This window comes from Oncorhynchus mykiss, chromosome 6 (assembly GCF_013265735.2).
Source record: "Oncorhynchus mykiss isolate Arlee chromosome 6, USDA_OmykA_1.1, whole genome shotgun sequence".
Taxonomy (NCBI): Eukaryota; Metazoa; Chordata; class Actinopteri; order Salmoniformes; family Salmonidae; genus Oncorhynchus; species Oncorhynchus mykiss.
Genome location: NC_048570.1, coordinates 50,645,461 through 50,671,056, shown reverse-complemented (window position 1 = coordinate 50,671,056; position 25,596 = coordinate 50,645,461). Strand labels below are relative to the sequence as shown.

At 43.8% G+C, this 25,596-nt stretch overlaps 1 protein-coding gene and 1 long non-coding RNA gene across 2 annotated transcripts in view; one reads left to right on the top strand and one right to left on the bottom strand.

Annotated features, from left to right (window-relative positions):
- Positions 1 to 259: 259 nt before the first annotated feature.
- On the bottom strand, positions 260 to 7,051 carry LOC118964908. The gene is made up of 7 exons (XR_005052155.1): positions 5,066 to 7,051; positions 4,065 to 4,233; positions 2,698 to 3,685; positions 1,501 to 1,534; positions 983 to 1,043; positions 673 to 768; positions 260 to 577 (listed from the first exon to the last, which is right to left on the bottom strand). It is a non-coding gene; the product is annotated as an uncharacterized LOC118964908 (long non-coding RNA).
- The window catches only part of LOC110526116 (dickkopf-related protein 4), a 30,993-nt gene continuing 8,349 nt past the window's right edge, over positions 2,953 to 25,596 (top strand). The window contains exons 1-2 of the transcript XR_005052153.1: positions 2,953 to 3,057; positions 11,013 to 11,130. The gene's annotated coding sequence lies outside the window, so the exon portion shown is untranslated. The remainder of the gene's footprint in view (positions 3,058 to 11,012; positions 11,131 to 25,596) is intronic.

Sequence of the window (25,596 nt, the reverse complement as noted above, 5' to 3'; positions counted from 1 at the left end):
ACCAATAAGACCATAGATGTGCTTTGCAAAATGAACCTATAGGACAAGAAATATGATGATTCTTCATTGAACTACCTTGTGATCTAGCAGAGCCAAAAGTGTGCATAGGAAATAATAGTCACGGGTGACTATAAGACTGATGCCAACAATAAACATTCCAAACATGGAGCACAGCCACCTGTGGAAGGATAAATACCTCCTCCTTAATGGGGATTAATCAACAACACTCTCTCTCACACACACACACAGAGGAGGAATGGGACCAGATAATGATCATTTTGCGCAAAAATAACAAGTTAGACAGAACCACTGGGCAAAAAATTGACCAGTACATCCAGCATTTCGGGCAGTCTGTCCCTGCACACACACATTCACACAGACACTAACACTGATTCACACAACCCCCATAGGCTTACATGAGAACTTATTTTCTGAGTGACTAGACTTTTATATATTGATAATTGATAGATAGGAACAAATAGAAGTAACCAGGAGAGGATCAACGAAAACCTACCTTCACGTTTTGTTAAATTGGTGCCAATAAGGTAAGAAATGCTTGCTGGTAGGAAAGCCATACCTACAAATCAAACGCAAAACACTGTCAAACAAAGGAAGGAGTATTTAATCCATAGGATTTACTGGAAAGAAAAAAAACGTGACGCAAAAACGTACCAAGCAGTCATTTGGGAGAGCACATGGTCTGCATCATCCAGATGGGAAGTGTGGGCTCCAGAATGGCAACTCCCATGTTGGCGAAGCACAGAGAGCCTGAAACCAAAGCACCAAGGTCAGCTCACTTCTGTTTTACGACTATGCCTGCATCCCAAATGGCAATGTAATCCCTATTTAGTGCACTACTTCACCCATAAGGCCTGGTCAAAAGTAGTGCACTAACAGGGAATAGATTGACATTAGGGACATTTCCTCTGTGTTTAGCCTTACTCTTTGGTTTGTTATTCTGACAGTCAAGTCCCAGACTCACCTGCACAAATTAGAATGTAGGGGTCCTTCAGTAGGGTCAGCAAAGGAGTGCCATCTACACTCTGTAAGTTAATGTGAAATGTTAAGCCGGAGGAGACAGGAAAAATGTCTTGTTTTTTCTAGCGTGAGGGAGGAGACCTCTGAAATGTCAACATTATAAAATAAGACAACGTGTAATTTAATGCAATGGTGGCTTCTGTTCGGTGCATCTTAAACGACACTGATTGGTACACACTCTGGCTCAATCCGAATTTGTATTTCCGCGGTTCCTCACACCCTAGCTCCTCGCCTTCTAGTCTATAGTATTGGAAGAGAAGGTCCAAAGTCCCTCCCCAGGCCTTCTTCTCTAATGGTTTTGTGAAAGAGGTGGGAGATAGCATTTGAGGACTCAAGGAAAGATGAATTGAGATAAAGCCCCATTTTTTGATTTGATCAAGTCAGTTATGTTCATTTTGTGGCTGGGTTACATTTATTTTTTAAATCTTTTATCTTGAAAGAAAAGGTGAAAAGTATACTCACATCTGGTGAAATCTTTGATGGCAGAGATGTAACACTGTGTGTTTAGAGAGTCAGTCAGTTGGCATTAAGGAACATTCCTAGAATATACCTTGTCCTCTCCGAACAATACAAACAGCTTGCCTGTCTAAACTGTTCATTCTGACTGGTAGCCACAACAGATAATCTGGTAACACTTGACATTAGTGTTCTTATTACTGTGTATCATGTAATTACAGTGTAACAACAAGTATAGTAATTTCCCATATTACACTGTACCTAACCATAACCCTAACGTTGGCCTGACCCTAAGCCTAAGTAATGCAAAGTACATTATAAGTACAGACTTTACTGTACAAGTGTAATGATAATTGTTATTGCTCATTATTACACTGCACTGAGTAATTACAATACTTCTTACACTGTAATTACAGGAATAATTACACTGTAATAAGGTCACTGTAATGTAAAGTGTAACAGATAAACGGAAATACTGAAATACTGCCAGAAAGGCCAAGATCAAGAAAGGAGCAGTCTTCCCCACAAATGAATACATCACACTTCCAAATGGTGCTCCAACTGTCAAAGACATTTTCAAGAAAAAGTCCTTGATTATACATGTATTCCACATTATGATTTCACATTTGGCATATGTTAGTGTAAGATACGTTTCGTCGTAACCATTTGCTATTTAGCAGATGCTTTTATCCAAAGCATCTTACAGTAGTAATGTGTGCATACAGTACAATTTCGTATGGGTGGCCACAGTGGTAATTGACCGCACAACTTACAAGTGCCATGCTCTACCAACTGAGCCACACAGGACCACCAGGATCTGCTCCTTTCTTAATCTAAGCCTTTCTGGCAGTATTTCACACCGTTACACTGTTGTCTCTAACTTCTTGCCCTTTGTGCTGTTGTCTGTGCCCAATAATGTTTGTACCACGTTTTGTGCTGCTACCGTGTTGTGTTGTCATGTGTCGCTGCCTTGCTATGTTGTTGTCTTAGGTCTCTCTGTATGTAGTGTTGTGTTGTCTCTCTTGTTGTAATGTGTGCTTTGTCCTATATTTATATTGTATTTTTTTAATTTTTTTTTATCTCAGGCCCCCGTCCCGCCTTTTGCCTTTTGGTAATCTGTCATTGTAAATAAGACTTTGCCCTTAACTGATTTGCCTAGTTAAATAAAGGTCAAATAAAAAATAAAAAAGGGGAGTAACTCACCGAGAACCTCCACGGCCAGTCCACCCAGTGCGATCCCCATAGCTCTCTCCTCATTACTTGTGTACACACTGGCCAACATTCCCAGTCTTACGGGAGAAGACATGCTTTTCACTTAGACGTTAAGATGCTCGGACAAAATGGTTCATATTCTATTACAACACTGGGGAGGTTTTTGTGAAACACAGGAGGAGAAAGAGGAACCAATTCCCTGAAGAGAGCGAGCAAAAAACAACAAGGAGCATGCACATGAGAAGGCAAACACTGACAACCACAGGACACAACCTCCGTTACCATGACTGCACTGTGGTAAGATAAAATCAAATCTAAAGATGACGCAATTGGAGTTGTGAAACAGTCATGGTATGTATATTAGAGATCACTACCTCAATTATATCTCATTATCAACTGTGTGTAACAAGTTAGAAGTGTGTGTCAGTGTCAGGCACACATACTTATTGTTGAAACAAACATGATGATAAAGACAGCAAACATTGGTATGTGATGTCCAACTCTTGAGGGAAAAGATAAGGATAAGATTAGAACCAGTGTGTATTGTATTTAATCATTTTCAATAAATGCAAAGTTGAACACTGTCCTAGCTAGCTGTGATTTTGTCACACACACAAAAACACTTGCTGTGAAGCCAGAACATGAACCTGTTGGTCAGGGGACCCACGAAGGGATTGATCAGAAGCTGCACCAGAGCCTTGGAGGCAAAGAGGAGTCCCACACGAACATTCTCCTTGTCCAAGAAGGCACTGTCCTCCTGGCATGTGCTGCCTTTCACCTGGCTGGAGTTTCTGGAGATGTTGAAGAGGAGGGCCTCAGACAGGTTGCTCTCAGAGCAGCTGATGCTGTAGGAAGTGTTGTCGTATAAGGAGTGGACTGAGGTCAATGTGAAGCCCTCCTCAGAGAGCCTCTGCATGCTGGATGAAGGTGTCCTGTGTAGGGGGATCCAGGGCATGTAAAAACGTTGGGATGATGGGCACTGCGAGAGAGGAGAGACGACACATTTGGGTTTGTGGGAGACTGTGCACTTTAAAAGGCAGGCGAAAGGAAAGGAGGGAACCCTTTTGTCTCAGTGCCGGGGAGGCACAGTGGATCTACTCCATGAGGGGGAATGTGGTCGCGCTGCTCTCTGTCAACCCAAGTTATTCTCTGTGGGGTCTAGATGTCAGGCCAGTTAAAGGCAAATGCTATGGTCACGCTAGCTGCATTGTTGGCCCTGCAGCTAAATATTAAAATGGGTGACGTGCCTTTTTCAATACAAATATCACTATCCAATCTAAGGTACACAACTACATGCACATTTTAAAGTGTGTGTATGTGTGTACGTGTGCGTGTGTGTGTGAGTTGTCTGGACTCACCGACAACAGTAAGCAGCATGTTATCCAGTAGCAGGGCAACACACACGACCACCAGCACCAGTCTGGAGGAGCTTCTGCTCTGTCGTAGCAACTCTCGCGCCCACACCAAGGGGTTGAACAGCGACATAGCTCTCCACGTTCCCTGGGACAATAGCTACAGAACAGTTCCCTTTTTTTGGATAAGAAACAGATATGTTGATATTTAAAACATATTTGAAAATATTAACATTTGATTACCAATTTAGTCACAAGAAGGTCTCCACTGTGTCTGTATTATCGTTACACCACTACATTTGAGTTTGTCCTAAACTAACTACACACAAACTACACTCTTAGAAAAAAGGGTTCCAAAAGGGTTATTTGGCTGTCCCCATAGGAGCATGCTTTTTGGTTCCAGGTAGAACCATTTTGGGTTCCATTTTGGGTTCCCTCTGTGGAAAGGTTTTTTACATGGAACCAAAAAAAGTTCTACCTAGAACCAAAAAGGGTTATTAAAATGGTTTTCCTATGGGGACAGCTGAAGAACCCTTTTAGGTTCTAGATTGCACATTTTTTTCTAAGAGTGCTGTCGTAATGTTGTATTGATTAATGTGACGACTGCTGCTCATTGAATGATTAACGGTTAATTACGTGATGAAATGAAATTATTAACTCATTAACCTGGTGCACAATGGGAGGGTTTTGGCTTTATTGAGTTTCTACTTTCCAAATTAACTCAAAGAATATCAGAATATCGATTTTACAACAGTTGCTAATTAATTAATTTCCTTTACAGTCTCATTCTGAACGTCGCATAATTCGGGAATTCGCGAGTCTCACTAATTCGCGAGTCTCACTAAATAAGTCAATACCACACCAATTGAGTTGAGAAACAGGTTCCTAGCAGGCCAACACAATATGACACGTGTTACAAAATGTGGATTTCAAAAGAGAGAGAGAGTGTGCACGAGAGAAAACTGCACTTGGGTACAGTTGTCAACGATGCTTATTTGAACCCTAACCTTGCCCCGAACTGCCGCTCTAATGGGTCAGAATATAATGATGTAATTCAGTTTTGAACGTCTCTGATGGGGTGCCTCTTCGTGGACCGCGTTCTGACTTCTCTGATGACAGCACACCTTCGGTTGCCAGGTGTAACTCTCTGTTTGTCCTCACGATGTCAGTGTCCTTACTCTTAGTGGAATGTTTCCTCGTCCTTGCTCTGAAAAGGGTTCTTCAGAGGACGGCTAATCAGCCGTGGAGATGGTTCCAGTGTGGGAATGAAAGTAGTTGAGACACACGATTCCTTGGAGAGTGGTGACCCGGTGGTCCTGCTTGAATTCACCCTCTTAGACACAGTTACTCATCCGTAGCATAGATTGTAAAAAGGTTTTGTTGGTCAATTTCTTCAACAGATGATCAGGTCTGTATAATTATCAAACATACATTAGTATTGGAAAGGAAACACAGACTCTTTGTTTAAGTATTAGAATACTCCTTTAGTAATACAATTGTGTGCAGAAGTTGGTACAGAGTACAGTACATAATAGCTCTCCCCAGGTTGTGCAAAATGTCTAAGACATCCTGTAACTCATGGAGCCTCTCCCAGTCCTCCTTGCGTGAGTTTCCCTGACAACAACATTTTAATAAATCTAACCTCCCCCTGACAGCAGCAACCATCTTATCAGCAATTAAAAGCTCAGAAGTGGGTTGACAGAAACTTGACCTTCCATCACAAGTATAGAGTCATAACAAGGTGAACGAGTCCAAGCATCTTCTGACAGGTGGCTGTTTTCATCAGGCTTGCGGCAGCCTTGTCTTTTCAGAACCTCAGATAACCATGGTGGGTCCCAGACAGGAGGAGTATGAACGTACTGTAGGCGGTTTCAGTCTTCTGATAGTGTCTGAAGGGCACAACACTCGAAACAGGTTTTAACACACACACACACAGAGTTTATCATAGCACAATATATTAACCCTTTAAAAGGTATGAGGCCTTGGTTTAACCCTCTTCAGGTTCCTTTGTCTTCTTCAACCTTGTGTTGAATTTTAGGTATGCAACTAATTCGGACATTGGCTGGAGCTCGTGGTTGCTTAGTCTGCTATATTAGCTCTGAACTCATGTGTTTTATACCCTCGGGTCAGAAATTGGCGTTTCCACCTTTAGGGCAAGTTCTCTGGTCGTAACTAGCTACGATGCAAGGTCTGGATTTTACTCAGATCCAATTTAGACAACTAACTTCACATTACATCTTTACAAATACATTCTCTTTGATCTGGACATTTTCCACACAACGTACAGTATGCAAACCTCAAGTACATGAGTGTGAAAACTCTTCAAGTTATAATGTTTTCGTTATAACGTCGTCATTTAACTTTTAATAACATAACAAAAATGACACTCATATCATTTCATATTCCATCTATTGCCACGAAACATATTGTCCCAAAGTCCATTTATTACATGTTACTGTTCAGAGGTAGATTCTCCATAGGCCCATCATACATTCCATCCCTCCATACTGAGAGGACAAAGGGGATTTTGTCTGCTGCCTTAAGATTTACAATGGGTGGGAGGTGTAATGAAACCCCCCACCTCCATAACTCTCTATCTCTCTCCCGCTGGTGGGTGTGAGAGATATCGCTGTAGGATTATGGTCTACGGTAACCTGACCCGAACAGGCCAGTCATGACAGTCTACATCAGGTTTACTCTTTTCATCTCAAAATATAAAACTGCAATAGTAACTGATCTGAAGGGGTCTCATCTCTCTGTGTGTATTACCTCTAATGTTACCTTTCCCTGACCTGCAGCTACCACTAATGCACCATCCGTTTCAATTTAATAAGCTGGGATGCCCAGCCAGGGCTACTTTAATTGTGGTAGCTAATGGAGTGAGCTGGTGGCTGCTGCCTGGATGGTCAGGCATGGTATTTCTGGAGAGACATTTGGCTCTGAGGATGGTGTTTTTGTCTCTCAGCAATAGGATTAGACTTCCTCCAGGGCCCTCTCAGATCACTGCCTGCTGGGTTCTGTTCTGATCAAGGTCAAGTGTAGCCTGCTTGCCTGCTGTGGTGCTCAACTGTAAATAAGGACTGGTCCATATTTCAAACATACGTTTGATCGCACAGCTCCGTCCTTTCTCCTTACAGAACATGCTAGTCAACAACAAGTGTCCGCTCCCTCTCTCCAGCGCTTGGCGTCGCCGGTCTGCTAACCACCGGCCCTGGCAACAATCATTACGCACACCTGGTCATCATTATCTCCTTGATTACTCACCCTTTATTTAGCCCTCAGTTGACAGCAGTTACTAGGTAGTATTGTTTTCTCTCACGTTCTGTACGCTTCTCACATTTTGTCAATCTGCTTCGATTCATTATTAAACTCACCTTCTGCACCTGCCCCTGACTCCCAGCATATTACGTTACACCAATCTGCTATGAAAATCACAATACTTTCCAGTAATAGAGGTGAATATGCATTAAGTTGATCATTTCTGAACATCAGGTTTGCATATAGCTTACTCTTACCTTCAGGCATTATTATGACGCATCATATATCCTTTGGTTACCATGCATAACTGGTGGGAACAAAGCAATGGGTAACATTACTATTCAGGTTTGAGTCATATTCCATTCATTATTTGGAGTGCTTTAATGATTACAGAACAAACTAAAATGAACATTTATACGATTGATTAGCCTCACCCTTCATCAATTTTAATTAGGCCTATAGAAAAGTATCGAGCATCCCTAGAGTCCAACATTTTTTGTTTACTTTTTAGTGATGTCCAATTGGTAGTTAGTCTTGTCCCATCTCTGCAACTCCAGTACGGACTTGGGAGAGGCAAAGGTCGAGAGCCATGCATCCCCCCAAGCATGACCCTGCAAAGTTGCACTGCTTCTTGACACACTGCTTGCTTAACCCAGAAGCCAGCCACACCAATGTGTCAGAGGAAACACAGTACAACTGGTGACCGTGTCAGCGTGCATGTGCCCGGCCCACCACAGGAGTAGCTAGAGTGCAATGGGACAAGGACATCCCGGCCAGCCAAACCCTCCCCTAACCCGGACGACGCCGGGCCAATTGTGCGTCGCCTCATGGATCTCACGGGCGCAGCTGGCTGCGACACCGCCCGGGATCAAACCCGGATCTGTAGTGGCGCCTCAAGCAATACAGTGCCTTAGAGTGTTGCGCCACTCGGGAGGCCTAGAGTGCAATTTGACCTGAGCCAAGACATCTTACCTTCAGATGCATCCTGCAGATCCACAATGGGTACAAGTGGTCAACTCACCCTCCTGTTGCTCTATTTAAGTCCTGCTGTAACCTTTTTTCATAAGTTAGTCACTCTATGTCTTACCCCTCACACAAGACACAGCCACCTCACAAACACACACATACACACTCCCTGGCCTGAGCTCGCTCTGCGTCATAAGGGGAAACAATTATCTACATCTGCTGCTCTTTATTGAGAGGGGTGAGGGGCTGTATAACCCGAGGCTGGTGTTGTTCGCAATAAGCTTTATCTGCCATCTCACCCAAATGGACCCTTTTCAAACTGTGGAGCAACCTTTTCAGCAGGCCTGTTTACATTTCATCTTTGTCCAATGGGCTCTGTCAACAGGTGCCTGTTGTGCCAGCGTACCAGGAGGAGAGTCTTGTAAACTGTTAACAAAAGGCAGCACATCCACTTCTCACTGTGTACACCTCCGAACCTGCTGCTGGGAAACCTGGAGCCCCTGTTTGTTCACTGCTTGACATGCAAATGTAATATTTTCAAATGGTAAAATTGGTCCAATCAAAACATGTCGGATTTTATGAATTATGAAATCCACACTCCCCTCTAAAAGTACCATGTGAATCTAAGAGGGATAACTCCTCTATACCTTGAATTATTTGCTTTGTATAAATGATAGTCATGTACTGTTACTATATTTCTGTCAGCTTGAAATGTACTTACTACTAGTAGAATTAGTGGTGTGAAGGTTTTTATTGGAGTAGGGAGTACAGGCCCCTCTCTATATTTTCCACTTATGTTTTGATAGCTGAAATTCACCTGGAACTGAGCAGGTGCCATCTCCTACTAGCTCGAGGGTAGGTTTTTAAAAAGGCAGACCTGAATCAAACAGCCTGGACCAATGCATGTTCACTCTCCCTGTGTGCACATGTATACACATCATGTAAAGAGAGAGAAAGAGACAAATAAAAATCTAATTGTATTATTCAGAATACAGCATGTGTAGACTTTAACGGAAAATGCTTGCTTACAAGCCTTTCCCAACAAAGTAGAGTTTTAAAAAAACAACAGTAAACATCATCAGTAAATGCATGAGAATAGAGACCGATGTACTGAATTTCATGACTTTAGGCTAAGTGGGGTGAGGGGCATGACATTTAAAAGTTTGCATCTTCAATCACTCATCATAGCGCCTCGTTATAGCGCCTCCATCTGGCCAATCAGTGTCATTTTGTAAATGCCGCATTACTATTGCAAAATGCAGCATTCACCCTAGTTGAATCAAAATCGGTGCCTGTGCTAACGGAGATATCACATGTGATGCATGTACTAACAAACTAACATACTAATGGACGGAGACAGATAAACAGTCCCCTCCCCAATTTATTGTGAGGGAAAATAAGATAAGAAAAAAGTCTAATAGTAACTAACACAAGAGGAACAAAAATGAAGCTGTATACAGGGAGTACCAGTGCCATATCACTGTGCAGAATACTAGGTATTTGAGGTAAATATGTACATAAAGGTTGGGTAAAGTGACTAGGCATCAGGATAGATAATAATAAGGTATTTGAGGTGGATATGTACATGAAGACAAGGTAAAATAACTAGGCATCAGGATAGATAATAATATGAGTAAAATAAAGAGCAGCATATGATTGTGAAAGTGTGTGTGTGTGTGTGTGTGTGTGTGCGCGCATGCATGCATGCATGCATGCATGTGTATGGCATGGGTATGCATGTGTGTTATGTGTGTGTGCGTATGTAGTGTATGTGAATGTGTGTGGGTTTGTGTGAGAGTGTCAGTGTAATGTGTGTGAGTGAGTGTATATACAGTGCATTCGGAAAGGGAAGACCTCCATAAAATGGACAAAAATGAATGGCTACTTATTGGCAGTGGACGATCCATATACACAATAGCAAATACCACTCAATTGGGTGGCAATTGGTCAAAAACATATTGCAAGTGGAATATGTCAAATGCCGGGTGAAATATACAAAAAATCACAAAGGGGGCGAGTGCGCTCCACTATAAGATTCTATATGGGAAATAATCAGAAAGTCAGGACTCAAGGGTGAAATCTTCAAAAATCTATTTTTTTTGTTGTCAATTATACATATGTAGGAAGCGTATGTATATAGATTTGTCTTATTTTATGTGAGTTTGTCCATAAGGCCTATGTTTTTTCCATTTGCCATATATGATCAAAGGAAGTTGGCTTCTGAACCCAAAAGTCAGTTAACCATGTTCAAATGGCATATATAAGTATTGCTTGAGGGTAGGGGGCTATACTGGTCTGTACCTGGAGGGCATGGGGCTATACTGGTCTGTACCTGGAGGGTAGGGGGCTATACTGGTCTATATCTGGAGGGTAGGGGGCTATACCTGGAGGGTAGGGGGCTATACTGGTCTGTACCTGGAAGATATGGGGTTATACTGGTCCCTTATGTAGGAAAGTATTCAGACTCCTTGACTTCTTCCACATTTTGTTACGTTACAGCCTTATTCTAAAATGGATAAAATCGTTTCCCCCCCTCATCTACACACAATGTCCTATAATGACAAAGCAAAAACAGTTTTTTAGAAATGTTATCTAATTTATAAAAATTCTAAAACAGATATATCACAGTTGTATAACTATTCAGACCCTTTACTCAGTACTTTGTTGAAGCACCTGTGATGGAAAAAGTTTTGGGGTGCTTTTCTAATAACCATTTCTGTGTTCATGCAGGTGACTGATTGAACGTGCCTGGGAGGAATCCTCACTATCAGTATCTGCAATTTTGGCAGAAAACGAAACGGATATCTCAGTTTCAAGGTCTCAGCTTGGTGAGAAGAAGCCTCATGAGGTATTGCTCGGTCACACGCATGAACCAAACGTTAATTAATTATGAATTAATTATGAATAAGGAATAAGCTAAATCATGCAAATATAACTTGTCTTTGTAAGCAGTATATAAGAGAACTAAAAGGGACTGCCCCGGCGGAGCTCACTTCAGACCGATGCAATATGCATCTAAGTTTAATTGTGACCTGTCCAGCTTGCTGTTAATATAGAATGATTCATTTAAGATTGACTTCAAGTATCCCCTGTGTAGAATTTCCACAGCACACCTTTGGCAGCGATTACAGCCTGGAGTCAGGCAGAGTGAACAGTCTATGTCTTGGGTGGCTGAAGTTGTTGATCATTTTTCAGGCCTTCCTCCGACATGGCCTGATATAGAGGTCCATGATGGCATGGAACTCGGCCCAAGTGATGTACTGGGCTGTCTGCATCCCCCTCTGTAGTGCTTTGAGGTGAAGGGCGGTGCATTTGCCATACCAAGCGGTGATGCAGTGAAGATGCTCTTGATGGTGCAGATGTATACATTTTTGAGGATCCAAGGGCCCATGCCAAATCTTTTCAGACTCCTGAGGTGGAAGAGGCGCTATTGTGCCCTCTTCACAACTGTTCGGCTATGTGTGGACCATGTTAAGTCCTTAGTGATGTGGACACCAAGGAACTTCAATCTCTCAACCCACTCCACTCCAGCTCTGTTGATGTGGAAGGGGGCGTGCTCTTCTTTCTTTTTCCTGCAGTTCAGAATTAGCTCTTTGGTCTTACTGATATTGAGCGAGAGGCTGTTGTCCTGGCACCACACTGACAAGTTGAATCGTGTCATCAGAAAAGTATGTGGTTGAACGCAGAGGAGTAGTCTACAAACATCATTCTTAAACAGTTATATCCCCTCTTTTCCAGGTGGGAGAAAGCAGGGTGAAGTGCAATTGAGATTGCATCATCTGTGGATCTGTTGGTGCGGTATGCGAATTGGAGTGGGTCCAGTGTTTCTGGCATGATGGTGTTGATGTGTTTTATGACCAGCCTTTCAAAGCACTTCATAATTACAGATGTGATTGCTATGGGACGATAGTCATTTAGGCAGGTTACCTTGGAGTTCCTGTGAACAGGGACAATGGTGATCAGCATGAAACATGTTGGGATTATAGACTGGGAGAGATTGAAAATGTCCATGAAGTCGCTTGCCAGCTGGTCTGCGCATGTTCTGAGAACGGGCCCTGGTATTCCATCTGCAGCCTTGCAGGTGTTAACCTATTTAAAAGTTTTACTCACATCAGCCACGGAGAGCGAAATCACACAATCGTCCGGAACAAAAGAGGCTTTCATGCAAGACTCAGTGTTGTTTTTCCTCAAATCGAGAATGAAAGGCATTTAGCTTGTTTGTGAGTTCTGCATCACTGGGCATCTCACAGCTGGGTTTTGCACATCCAACTAGCATTGGAGCCTGCGTAATTGTATTCCACCTTCCATCTATATTGAGAGAGAGCATGTTTGGAATGGTACAATCAGGGTAATGGTCTTATGATATGGAAAGCCAGCACAGAAGAAAAATCAATCCTTGCAGAGAAGCACAAGAACTTGAACTTAACTTAGTTTTCCCAAATTAGCTACCTGGCCCGCCACAGGGGTCGCTATCAACGTTTCCCTTTACAGTGGGAATTGTCATCGAATTAGCTCAATATTAGCCACATTCAATGAAACATACCAAAACTAACTTTGCAAGAGATTTTGTTGCAGGTAGAGCGCATACCCATACTCTACACAGACAAGTGCGCCATAACCAATCAGAGCTGCAGTAGGCATATATGCAAATAGGCCATTGCCATATATGGATTTGTGCCACTGGACTGTTTTACAGCATGAGCAGTTGTGATTATTATGCGCTTGATTTGAGATCAAAGGGAGAGCTGCATGTAGTCATGTGTGCACATTTGTTCATATTCCTAGTTAATGAGTTATTAGCCCAGTGGTAGATCATTTATAGTCAGCAATGGGGGAGTGGGAATACTAATACTAATTCCTTTCATTTTGTAAAGTGGTTTCTTGCATCAAACAACATAACAAAATGTCCAGTCACCTCCTTGTCTGAAGGATAAGTGGATAAATAAGGTTCATGTGAAGGCCTGCATGTGTTTTTCAAAAGTCTCATGGAATGTCGGCCTACATTGAGCACTAAATTGGCTATTACTGTAGGCTGAATGATAGAACCGCTATTTCCTTGTTAACATGTTATGCAATTCTTTTTTTCCGTAGTTTTTTAACTGTAAGCCACTCTGGTAGACCTACATTATGATCAAATAGCAACAGTAGCCTACTTGGTCACTGTTAAAACAATAAATGAAAGCGGGTACAGCCTCGGTGTTCTCAGTAAACTCATGCTAGAAGGTGCACAGACATTTAACAAGGTTTACGTTTGCTCTCAGCAGATCTGACATTTTCTCAGTGCCAAAAGATATTAGAGGGAACATGGCTCCCGTATCCCATTATATTAGGCTACATGTATTCCTGGGCTATATCAGCCGATAGGCTAGACGAAGTTGGAGATACTTGCACTTTAGCTACGTTTAATAGCCTACCCTTTAGGAGTGGGACGATAACTGCTTTTCCGGCCATGCATAGGTTATCGCCTACTCTATTTAGCTGAGACCACATGAGCACCTGATCTCTCACGTATGGCTACTGAACACAGATCAGCAAGAATGATAAGAGTGGACACTTGCACTTTCTCTTGAGCTATGTTTTGTATATAGGATCAGGGGCGGAGCCAGAGGGGTGCCCGGGGTGGCACTGGACCCCCCTGACATCTGATTGGCCACACCGGGTGTCACCTCAAAATGTAATTTGCTACTGGATGTTTGATGCTGATTTACATCTAGTTTCACCTCTTGTTGAAAGAAGCATTTATTTTGACGTTTTCAAATTCGAAGACAAGGAAGAGAGAATATTAACGTTGTTTGCAAGATACAGAAGAATAAGAATACGACGAACATACAGAAGAAGATAGAATATTTACACAGGCTCTTTTCGCGATTGGCGAAAGCATCATATTTGAAGTACGTTTTAAGGTTTAGCATCGGATTTAGGTTTCCTGAACAACTTTTATGAAAGTTGAGTCTTTGTGTAAGTTAACGTTAGACCTTTGATAAGAGAGACCGGCTCCCAATTTAGCCTAACATTATGTTTACATCTGTGCTAGTTATACACGCATATACAGTGCAGTGTCGTAAGTTACAGTATATGAATGTTTAGCTAATGTGGGGTAACTAGTAGGCTACAGCTGTCAGTGTTCAGCAAGTTAACATTCAGCTATTTAAATTCCATGAACTCAGTTAGATTTTGGTGCTTGAACTCAAAATGAACAATTGTTATTATCAATCTGTTAACGTTACTCAAAAGATTACCACAGTTTGCAGATAGCCTGTTTGCTATCGTAAAGGTGTAAGAAGTTATAGCTAGCTAAGTTATACTGCAGAGTAGGGCTAGCCATGATCTAACTAGTAACTTAGGCTGGTAGCTGATTTTAAGGTACAGTTGTGATAATGGGGATTTGTAATTAAGATTGAGATTGGACTAAAATGTGGGTAATTGGATGCTTAGATGTAACCGTAGACTGTCTTATTTTTTTGCATAGGGTCAATTAAACATGAAAAGGAAGGGATAGATATCAGACTTCTTTTTAAAGAAGCACAAACAGGTAGATCAGGTGCAAAAGGACCCCAGCCCTTGCATCACCACCGGACCCCAGAGCAGCTCTCTCTACCTGAGGCTAGTCAGAGTCAGTGTGGTCAGACTTCACAAGGACCCAGTCTACCACCACTAATGGTTGGATTCATGTGTGCTCTTGCTTTGATGGCTGTGGCATTTTTATTTTGATTATACACTAATGGTTTTTGTGTTATTTTAATGTAATAGATATATCAAGGGATGACACAGAGACCTCTGGCTCTTAGCAAGATAGTGAGCCAGAGCTGCCAGGAGATGTCATCGAGCCCTTCCCTCTAAATTACACATTTTATTTAGCAGCTGTTAGTATCTAATTGTCATGTATTGTCATGTTGTGTCTTTCTGTCCTTTCCTTTCACCCTGTCTCCCTCTGCTGGTCGTATTAGGTTACCTTTTCTCCCCCGCTTTCCCCCAGCTGTTCCTTGTCTCCTCTGACTACCCATTCACCCCGTTTCCCACCTGTTCCCTTTTTCCCTCTGATTAGGTCCCTATATCTTTCTCTGTTTTTGTTCCTGTCCTTGTCGGATTCTTGTTTGTTGTGTTTCATGCCTGAACCAGACTATCGTCATGTTTGCTGTAACCTTGTCCTGTCCTGTCGGAATCTGCCGGTCTATCTGAGCCTACCTATGTTTGGTTATTAAAGAAGCTCTGTTTAAGTTAATTCGCTTTTGGGTCCTCATTCACTCACCGTAACAGAAGAATCCGACCAAGAATGGACCCAGCGACTTCGGATCCTCTCCACTCAGCCGTCGGGATCCAGGGAGCGATGCTAGGCAGACACGAGCAGGAATTGTCTGCTGCTCGACATGCCGTTGAGACCCTGGCCACCCAAGTCTCCAACCTCACAGAACAGGTTCACCATCTCCGCCTCGATCCACCGGCCACTTCCAGGGCTTTCGAATCTCCGGAGCCCAGAATCAATAACCCGCCGTGTTACTCTGGGGAGCCCACTGAATGCCGCTCGTTCCTCACCCAGTGTGATATTGTGTTTTCCACTCCAGCCCAACACTTACGCCAGGAGCACTGCTCGTGTCGCCTACGTCATATCTCTCCTTACTGGACGGGCTCGTGAGTGGGGCACGGCAATCTGGGAGGCAAGGGCTGAGTGTACTAACCAGTATCAGGACTTTAAGGAGGAGATGATACGGGTTTTTGATCGATCTGTTTTTGGGGAGGAGGCTTCCAGGGCCCTGTCTTCCCTATGTCAAGGCAATCGATCCATAACAGACTACTCTATTGAGTTTCGCACTCTTGCTGTCTCCAGTGGCTGGAACGAGCCGGCCTTGCTCGCTCGTCTTCTGGAGGGTCTCCGCACAGAGGTAAAGGATGAGATTCTCTCCCGGGAGGTTCCTTCCAGCGTGGATTCCTTGATTGAACTCGCTATTCGCATTGAGCGACGGGTTGATCTTCGTCACCGAGCTCGTGGAAAGGAGCTCGCGCTCTCCGTCGCCCCCCTCTCCGCATCACTACCATCTTCCTCTGCCGGCTCGGGAGCTGAGCCTATGCAGCTGGGAGGTATCCGCATCTCGACTAAGGAGAGGGAACGGAGAATCACCAACCGCCTCTGTCTCTATTGCGGTTCTGCTGGTCATTTTGTCACTTCATGTCCAGTAAAAGCCAGAGCTCATCAGTAAGCGGAGGGCTACTGGTGAGCGCTACTACTCCTGTCTCTCCTTCAAGATCCTGCACTACCTTGTCGGTCCATCTACGCTGGACCGGTTCGTCAGCTTCCTGCAGTGCCTTAATAGACTCTGGGGCGGAGGGCTGTTTTATGGACGAGACCTGGGCTCGGGAACATGACATTCCTCTCAGACAGTTAAGGGAGTCCACGGCCTTGTTCGCCCTGGATGGTAGTCCTCTCCCCAGGATTCAGCGTGAGACGCTACCTTTAACCCTCACTGTTTCTGGTAATCATAGCGAAACCATTTCTTTTTTAATTTTTCGTTCACCTTTTACACCTGTTGTTTTGGGCCATCCCTGGCTAGTTTGTCATAATCCTTCCATTAATTGGTCTAGTAATTCTATCCTCTCCTGGAACGTCTCTTGTCATGTGAAATGTTTAATGTCTGCTATCCCTCCTGTTTCCTCTGTCTCTTCTTCACAGGAGGAGCCTGGTGATTTGACAGGGGTGCCGGAGGAATATCACGATCTGCGCACGGTGTTCAGTCGGTCCAGGGCCACCTCTCTTCCTCCACACCGGTCGTATGATTGTAGTATTGATCTCCTTCCGGGAACCACTCCCCCCCGGGGTAGACTATACTCTCTGTCGGCTCCCGAACGTAAGGCTCTCGAGGATTATTTGTCTGTAGCTCTTGACGCCGGTACCATAGTCCCCTCCTCCTCTCCCGCCGGAGCGGGGTTTTTTTTTTGTCAAGAAGAAGGACGGGTCTCTGCGCCCCTGCATAGATTATCGAGGGCTGAATGACATAACAGTGAAGAATCGTTATCCGCTTCCTCTTATGTCTTCAGCCTTCGAGATCCTGCAGGGAGCCAGGTTTTTCACTAAGTTGGACCTTCGTAACGCTTACCATCTCGTGCGCATCAGGGAGGGGGACGAGTGGAAGACGGCGTTTAACACTCCGTTAGGGCACTTTGAATACCGGGTTCTTCCTTTCGGCCTCGCTAACGCTCCAGCTGTCTTTCAGGCATTAGTCAATGATGTCCTGAGAGACATGCTGAACATCTTTGTTTTCGTTTACCTTGACGATATCCTGATTTTTTCACCGTCACTCCAGATTCATGTTCAGCACGTTCGACGTGTCCTCCAGCGCCTTTTAGAGAATTGTCTTTTTGTGAAGGCTGAGAAGTGCACTTTTCATGCCTCCTCCGTCACATTTCTCGGTTCTGTTATTTCCGCTGAAGGCATTAAGATGGATCCCGCTAAGGTCCAAGCTGTCATTGATTGGCCCGCCCCTAAGTCACGCATCGAGCTGCAGCGCTTTCTCGGCTTCGCGAACTTCTATCGTCGTTTCATCCGTAATTTCGGTCAGGTGGCAGCTCCTCTCACAGCCCTTACTTCTGTCAAGACGTGCTTTAAGTGGTCCGTTTCCGCCCAGGGAGCTTTTGATCTCCTCAAGAATCGTTTTACATCCGCTCCTATCCTTGTTACACCTGACGTCTCTAGACAGTTCGTTGTCGAGGTTGACGCGTCAGAGGTGGGCGTGGGAGCCATTCTTTCTCAGCGCTCCCTCTCTGACGACAAGGTCCACCCATGCGCGTATTTTTCTCATCGCCTGTCGCCGTCGGAACGTAACTATGATGTGGGAAACCGCGAACTGCTCGCCATCCGGTTAGCCCTAGGCGAATGGCGACAGTGGTTGGAGGGGGCGACCGTTCCTTTTGTCGTTTGGACTGACCATAGGAACCTTGAGTACATCCGTTCTGCCAAACGACTTAATGCGCGTCAGGCGCGTTGGGCGCTGTTTTTCGCTCGTTTCGAGTTCGTGATTTCTTATCGTCCGGGCTCTAAGAACACCAAGCCTGATGCTTTATCTCGTCTCTTCAGTTCTTCAGTAGCCTCCACTGACCCCGAGGGGATTCTCCCTGAGGGGCGTGTTGTCGGGTTGACTGTCTGGGGAATTGAGAGGCAGGTAAAGCAAGCGCTCACTCACACTCCGTCGCCGCGCGCTTGTCCTAGGAACCTTCTTTTCGTTCCCGTTCCTACTCGTCTGGCCGTTCTTCAGTGGGCTCACTCTGCCAAGTTAGCCGGCCACCCTGGCGTTCGGGGTACGCTTGCTTCCATTCGCCAGCGTTTTTGGTGGCCCACCCGGGAGCATGACACGCGTCGTTTCGTGGCTGCTTGTTCGGTCTGCGCGCAGACTAAGTCCGGTAACTCCCCTCCTGCCGGCCGTCTCAGGCCGCTTCCCATTCCCTCTCGACCGTGGTCTCACATCGCCTTAGATTTTGTCACCGGACTGCCTTCGTCAGCGGGGAAGACTGTTATTCTTACGGTTGTCGATAGGTTCTCTAAGGCGGCTCATTTCATTCCCCTTGCTAAGCTTCCTTCTGCTAAAGAGACGGCACAAATCATCATCGAGAATGTTTTCAGAATTCATGGCCTTCCGTCAGACGTCGTTTCGGACAGAGGTCCGCAATTCACGTCTCAATTTTGGAGGGAGTTTTGCCGTTTGATTGGGGCTTCCGTCAGTCTCTCTTCCGGCTTTCACCCCCAGTCTAACGGTCAAGCAGAACGGGCCAATCAGACTATTGGTCGCATCTTACGCAGTCTTTCTTTTCGCAACCCTGCGTCTTGGTCAGAACAGCTCCCCTGGGCAGAATACGCCCACAACTCGCTTCCTTCGTCTGCGACCGGGCTATCTCCTTTTCAGAGTAGCCTCGGGTACCAGCCTCCGCTGTTCTCATCTCAGTTCGCCGAGTCCAGCGTCCCCTCCGCTCAGGCTTTTGTCCAACGTTGCGAGCGCACCTGGAAGAGGGTCAGGTCTGCACTTTGCCGTTATAGGACGCAGACTGTGAGGGCTGCTAATAAGCGTAGAACTAAGAGTCCTAGATATTGTCGCGGTCAGAGAGTTTGGCTCTCCACTCAGAACCTTCCCCTTAAGACGGCTTCTCGCAAGTTGACCCCGCGGTTCATTGGTCCGTTCCGTATTTCTCGGGTCATTAATCCTGTCGCAGTTCGACTTCTTCTTCCGCGATACCTTCGTCGCGTCCACCCGGTCTTCCATGTCTCCTGTATCAAGCCCGTTCTTCGCGCCCCCGCTCGTCTTCCCCCCCCCCCCCCCCATCCTTGTCGAGGGCGCACCCATCTACAGGGTCCGCAGGATTTTGGACATGCGTCCTCGGGGCCGTGGTCACCAGTACCTCGTAGATTGGGAGGGGTACGGTCCTGAGGAGAGGAGTTGGGTTCCCTCTCGGGACGTGCTGGACCGTGCGCTGATCGAGGATTTCCTCCGTTGCCGCCAGGTTTCCTCCTCGAGTGCGCCAGGAGGCGCTCGGTGAGTGGGGGGGTACTGTCATGTTGTGTCTTTCTGTCCTTTCCTTTCACCCTGTCTCCCTCTGCTGGTCGTATTAGGTTACCTTTTCTCCCCCGCTTTCCCCCAGCTGTTCCTTGTCTCCTCTGACTACCCATTCACCCCGTTTCCCACCTGTTCCCTTTTTCCCTCTGATTAGGTCCCTATATCTCTCTCTGTTTTTGTTCCTGTCCTTGTCGGATTCTTGTTTGTTGTGTTTCATGCCTGAACCAGACTATCGTCATGTTTGCTGTAACCTTGTCCTGTCCTGTCGGAATCTGCCGGTCTATCTGAGCCTACCTATGTTTGGTTATTAAAGAAGCTCTGTATAAGTTAATTCGCTTTTGGGTCCTCATTCACTCACCGTAACACTAATCTTGTGGATCCCTTAATTAGACATTTCCATGGACATAAGACACATTATTTAACGTGCATTTCAGACATTTCAAGATCCAGAGAAGAGGGTCCTGTACAGCCGTGTTTGAAAACATTTCCCAGAACTCAGCATGGTACTAGGTAAAGGGCTTTCAACAGCTCCTGTTATAAGGACAATTCAGGGCTTGAATATTCTGTAAATCAAGATTCAACTTATTGTTTCGCCTGTAGGCATTTTTCTCTACACAATACACCTAAATCTGCCTTCACATTACAGTCAGGTTTTTGTAACTGGAAAAAGGCTCTGTTTAACGATTCTGGGTTTAAGCTCCATTCGAAGGCAGAGCATCATATCAATGCTATGTATGCTTGGAATCAGCATAAAAGGGCTATTGACAGCAACTCATCAATGTTAGATGTCATAAATGACGACCGGGAAAAGAAAGTGGAGGAAAACTCTACTTACATTAAAACAATTGCAGATGTGCTCCTATTAACTGCCACTCAAAATATAGCGCAGAGAATTCATCGAGAGTCTGATGACTCTCACAACAAGGGTCATTTTTTGACAATATAGAAGAAATAGCAAAGCATGACCCCCTCACAGAGAAAAGGATGAATGCATGTGGCAATTCTAAGTACACAAGCCACCAAATCCAGAAGGAAGTTCTTGAGGGCTTAGCTGAGGTGATACAAAGTGAAATAATAAGAGAAGTAAAAGAAAGTGATGTTTTTAATGTAATTGCAGATGAAACCAAATATTTAAAGAAAAAAGAACAAATGTCTTTAGTTGTGAGGTACTATTACAACAAGGGCCATCCACAAAATCTTTTTACACTTTCAGTCAGCTGAAAGCTTAGATGCAGCAGGTCTCACAAAAATGATAATTGATTGCCTTGAAAAACATCGCTTGGACTACAGAAATAATCTTGTGGGGCTAGGCTATGAGCGGAAAGCATTATGGTGTGTCTGCACATATTAAAAACAGTGCAAGATTTACATTGGTGGGCATGCAGATACATGGCATGCCGTAATCTGAGGGACAGGCTTCCAGCAATTTTGAGAGTGCTACAGGATATTACACTTGAAAATAGTGGTGATAGATCAGTGGGGCCTTCTTTCTCATATAGATTTACATTTCATAGGGCTTTTGGTTACCTTTTGTAAAGTGCTTTGTGATGCCAAATGTCTTTCTGACATGCTCCAAACAAGCTCTCTTGACCTAGCAAGGGCTGTGGGTCTAGTAGGTCTCCTACAGACACATTACAGGACAACAGAAGTGAGGGTTACTTTGGATAACTATGGAAAGAGGTTGAAGAGATTGCAGAGCACTGCAAAATTAGTGTACAAACAGTGTGTAAAAGACAGCCTAAAACAAGGACAACTCATGGATGATGAGCACTGTAGGACAGAAAAATAGCGACCAAAGGGATGGTGAGAGCTTCCAAAGAGCTTTCTTTTATCAGGTGCTTGACAGTCTCACAGCTGAGCTGCAGAGGCATTTTTCAAAGAAGAATTGCGAGATAATGCAAGGGGTCCAGTCTCTCAACCCAACGAGTACAACATGCTTGAATGAGGAGCCTCTGTTTGCCTTTGCTCAGACCTTTGAGTCAGATTTAGAGGACCTCAAACATCAGGTTCATCAAACCAAGCTGTTTCTTGATAGGAGAGAGAAAGGTGGAAGGGACAGACCGTCTACTCTCCTTGACTTTGTTGTGTTTCTAGAACCTTATAAAGAGGTCTTCCATGAGCTATTTTGACTTTGTAAGATTTCTGCTGACAGGTTAAGTCATCTCGGAAATCTCAGTGTTGAGTCAAGGAGGGCACACTCCCTCAACATGGATGAGTTTGTGAAACATTTTGCCAGTTCTCACCAGAACCGCAGAATTATGCTGTTTTAAATCTGCCTAGAATAATTTGGCACTTAGGCGGTCCCTCTGGTCATGATTAAAACCTGCACTGTGTACTAACTAGTACACTGACATTCTAAAATGATAAATCCAAAGGGTATCATGTCACACAGATTTAATTTGGTCTTGATTAGTCCAATTCCAAAACTTTTCTTTGCTATTAGTTAACACAATTTATATGAGCATAAATATGATACTGTAAGTTTGAAATGATGGGAACCAAAATTATTTGTATTTTTCAGGTCTGTTTCTGCTTGATACCTGGTATGTCAAATTGCAGTGTGTTTTTTTGTAAATACATTTTTTTTGTAAATAACTATGCAATTTATGTAACACACAAATGCTATCTTATCTCCTTGGTGCTAGAGCTTTATTTTGAGAAATAATTTTGGATGTTCAATACTTATAGACCCAGATTATATATTCATGAAAACAGAGGGACCCAAGTCTCACTCGTGTGTGTGTGTGTGTGTGACGCTGACTATTTATAGTATGTTAAAAAATTCTAGCGAAGTAACCCTTTTGGGCCACACTATTTGTCACATTGAAGAACTCCGGTTATGTGAATTATCACTTCTACCTCTAATCAGCAATCATAGGATTCAGTCCTGCTCCTGAGATGCCAGGTCAGGGTTACACACACATTTTCTGTCATGGTCTATGGACCCCCTGAAGTAGCCTTGGCCACCCCCTGGACAACCCATGTATAAAACTCTAGTTCCGCCACTGTATAGGATATAGGCTACCTTTCAGGAGGACAATTTTCAGACAGAGACAAAGTAATAGGTAATAAATATCTATTGAAAATGAAAAGACGCTCGCTCACTCTGTGCGCATTGCACCTTTTCCTTTTCAATGAGGATCAAATGTTTTGATTGCACCTAAACCGACGTTGGTTGGACGCCCTCCACTTCTTTCCATTATCAATACTTATTTACAGACACTGTAGTAAACTATAGTCTAGGTAACTGCCACGTGTTTCTCCGCCCATGCATAGGCAGCCCGCTCTATTTCATTAAGACCACACATATACTAGGCGCACTTGATCTTGCAGGGCCCGACTAGCATTGAAGAGGTAAGCTTATGAGAAAAAAAAGATTTTAATACAATAGGTAGGATAAGGCATACAAAGCAGAAAGATATCCGTTTCCAAATACTCTGTGGGACAACAAGACTATTTTGATTTCTCAATTCTCTGTCTGACCGCCCACTCCCAACAGCAGCATGAAAAATGACGACCGCGCTGCAATTACTTCTGTCTGGTCCTGCAGGTCCCAATGCAGCCCTCCAGCTCGAGCCATTGAAATATGCTATTTTGGGTGGGGAGAAGATTCCCAATGGGTGCAGTCACAATGACTGTTCATAGGTGATTCAATATATTCATTTAACATCACAAAAAGTAGACTCATAATATCAAAATTGACAGAATCAACCCCTCATATCAGTCCTCTGATCTAGTTATTATTATTACAGGAGTGATGGTAATGAGCTCTGACCATCAAACAGTTGACAAATCTTACATTTACTACATTTCCCCCTATAGCCTACACTAGTCTAGTTCTAAAGAGAGACGCTTACCATATGTTCCGGTTGGCCAGAATGTAGCTCTAATCCATGTCAATTGATGCGTTTTGTTCAAAGAATATTTCTCATTCATTAAACATATGTTTCAAAGGGCCTCTGTGTGTTGGGAGAAGGAATTTGTGTGGATTTTGGTGTGCAATGAAAGAAGTAGAAGCTTCATGCTGTGCGGGTGGGCCGGTGTTTTCTTATTTCTTGTGTTTTTTTGTTCTACCTTAAGTTATTTTCGCTGTTTTTGATTCTTGTATTGTTGGGTTTTGTGTTTGCAATAAAGGCATTTCCCTGTACTTGTGCATGTGACATAAAACATGTAAGCTTGAAACTTGAAACTTGAAACTTGTAGGGTTATAAGTACCAGGATACACCTGCACTGTGACTGTGGGAACCAGAGCTATCGCTCAATGCAAGCCATTTCGGTCCCCAGATCTATTTATAAGAAAAAAATGTTGGTCTGAACCGGTACCGGAACCATGCAGTTCCCTTAAACAGGGGACTTTACATCTAAGAGGTTTTTAAGGTTCAAATGTTGAAGGGTAAATGCAAGGTAGGCTTCTGCAAATGTATATTTCATGCCATTTAATCTTTTGTTTTTAAGTCTACCTTGTTATTTTCTATTATTGCATTGTTATTGATTAATGCATTTTGGGGGTTTTGAGATAGAAAGAAAGGCATTTCACTGTACTTGTGCATGTGACATTTAAACTTGACACTTGTAGTGTCATAACTGCTCTGCTCACACAAAAGTGGGTTCGTCTTCTGTATTGGAGATTTTGCAACTTATAACTGCTGGATATTATGTGTCATTTTCTTTGGTCAACAATGTGGACACCTACAATCGCTTTGCTGTTCATGTGTTCTCATTGCTGTGTGCACAGCCTCGACTTGAATATAATCCTATCCTCTAAAGAAGAGATGGATATGTTGGAACAGGTGAGAGCACCTGCAGTGGAGTGACCAGTGATGACTAGGCTACGTGTTACAGCTGTGTGGATTCAAGTGTTCAAGTGTCATTCAAGTATCTCTTTTTTTTTTCAGATTGAAATATACAAGTTGTTTTGTTGTTTTTAATGCAGGTGCACCTGTACAGTGGAACAGTGGGGGTACATAATAATGTGAATTATTAAAAACTGAAAGGTTCATCCGCAGTTGAAGGGTTGGGGAGGGAGAAATGTAACCACTCTCAAATTCATAGACAAAGCTATATGCAACTACTGACATGAGATCAAAATGATAGTTTTAACCATGTTTTGAGGCTACACAGTGTTTGTTTACAATTACATTGTTTACAAACAATTGAGTAAAACAAGCTTAGCCCCTACATGTTGGGTTCTGATGGGAATAACAGTTGCTCAGGAGGCATTTATTTTATATTTTCAAGAATAAATGGCTATATCACGAATTCAAAAGTCCAAAATGTACCAATCACAGATTGCCCTTTTAAACAGAACTGCTAACATTACATAATTTAATTCTGCTGCTCTATCATGTGTAAGTGGTAATGTCGTTCCTATATCTACACAGAGAAATACCTGCAATGGATCTCAGAAAAAGAACCAGAATAAGGAAATACTTGCTCCTGTTGATGACAAAAACATAGAGAAAAGTAAGAAAGCTTGGAAAAGGATAGCCTGGTCCCAAACTGTGTGTGCTGCTTGCAACTCTTGCAGTTCTACATATCTGAGTGTGGTACTAACTGTCTTGTTCCCTCTTCAGTGGCAGAGATGGCCACATGCGTGCGCTCTGGAGACTGTGAGGCAAGGCTGTGCTGCGTCTGCTATTTAACAGGGAAACGACTCATCCCAAAGGAGGGAGAGGCCTGCGTACTGCGAGGAGGACGCTCTAAACTGCGTAGAAATCTTGAGTACTGTGACTGTGCACACGGGCTAACCTGTTGTGCCCAGGCTGAACACCCCAAGAACC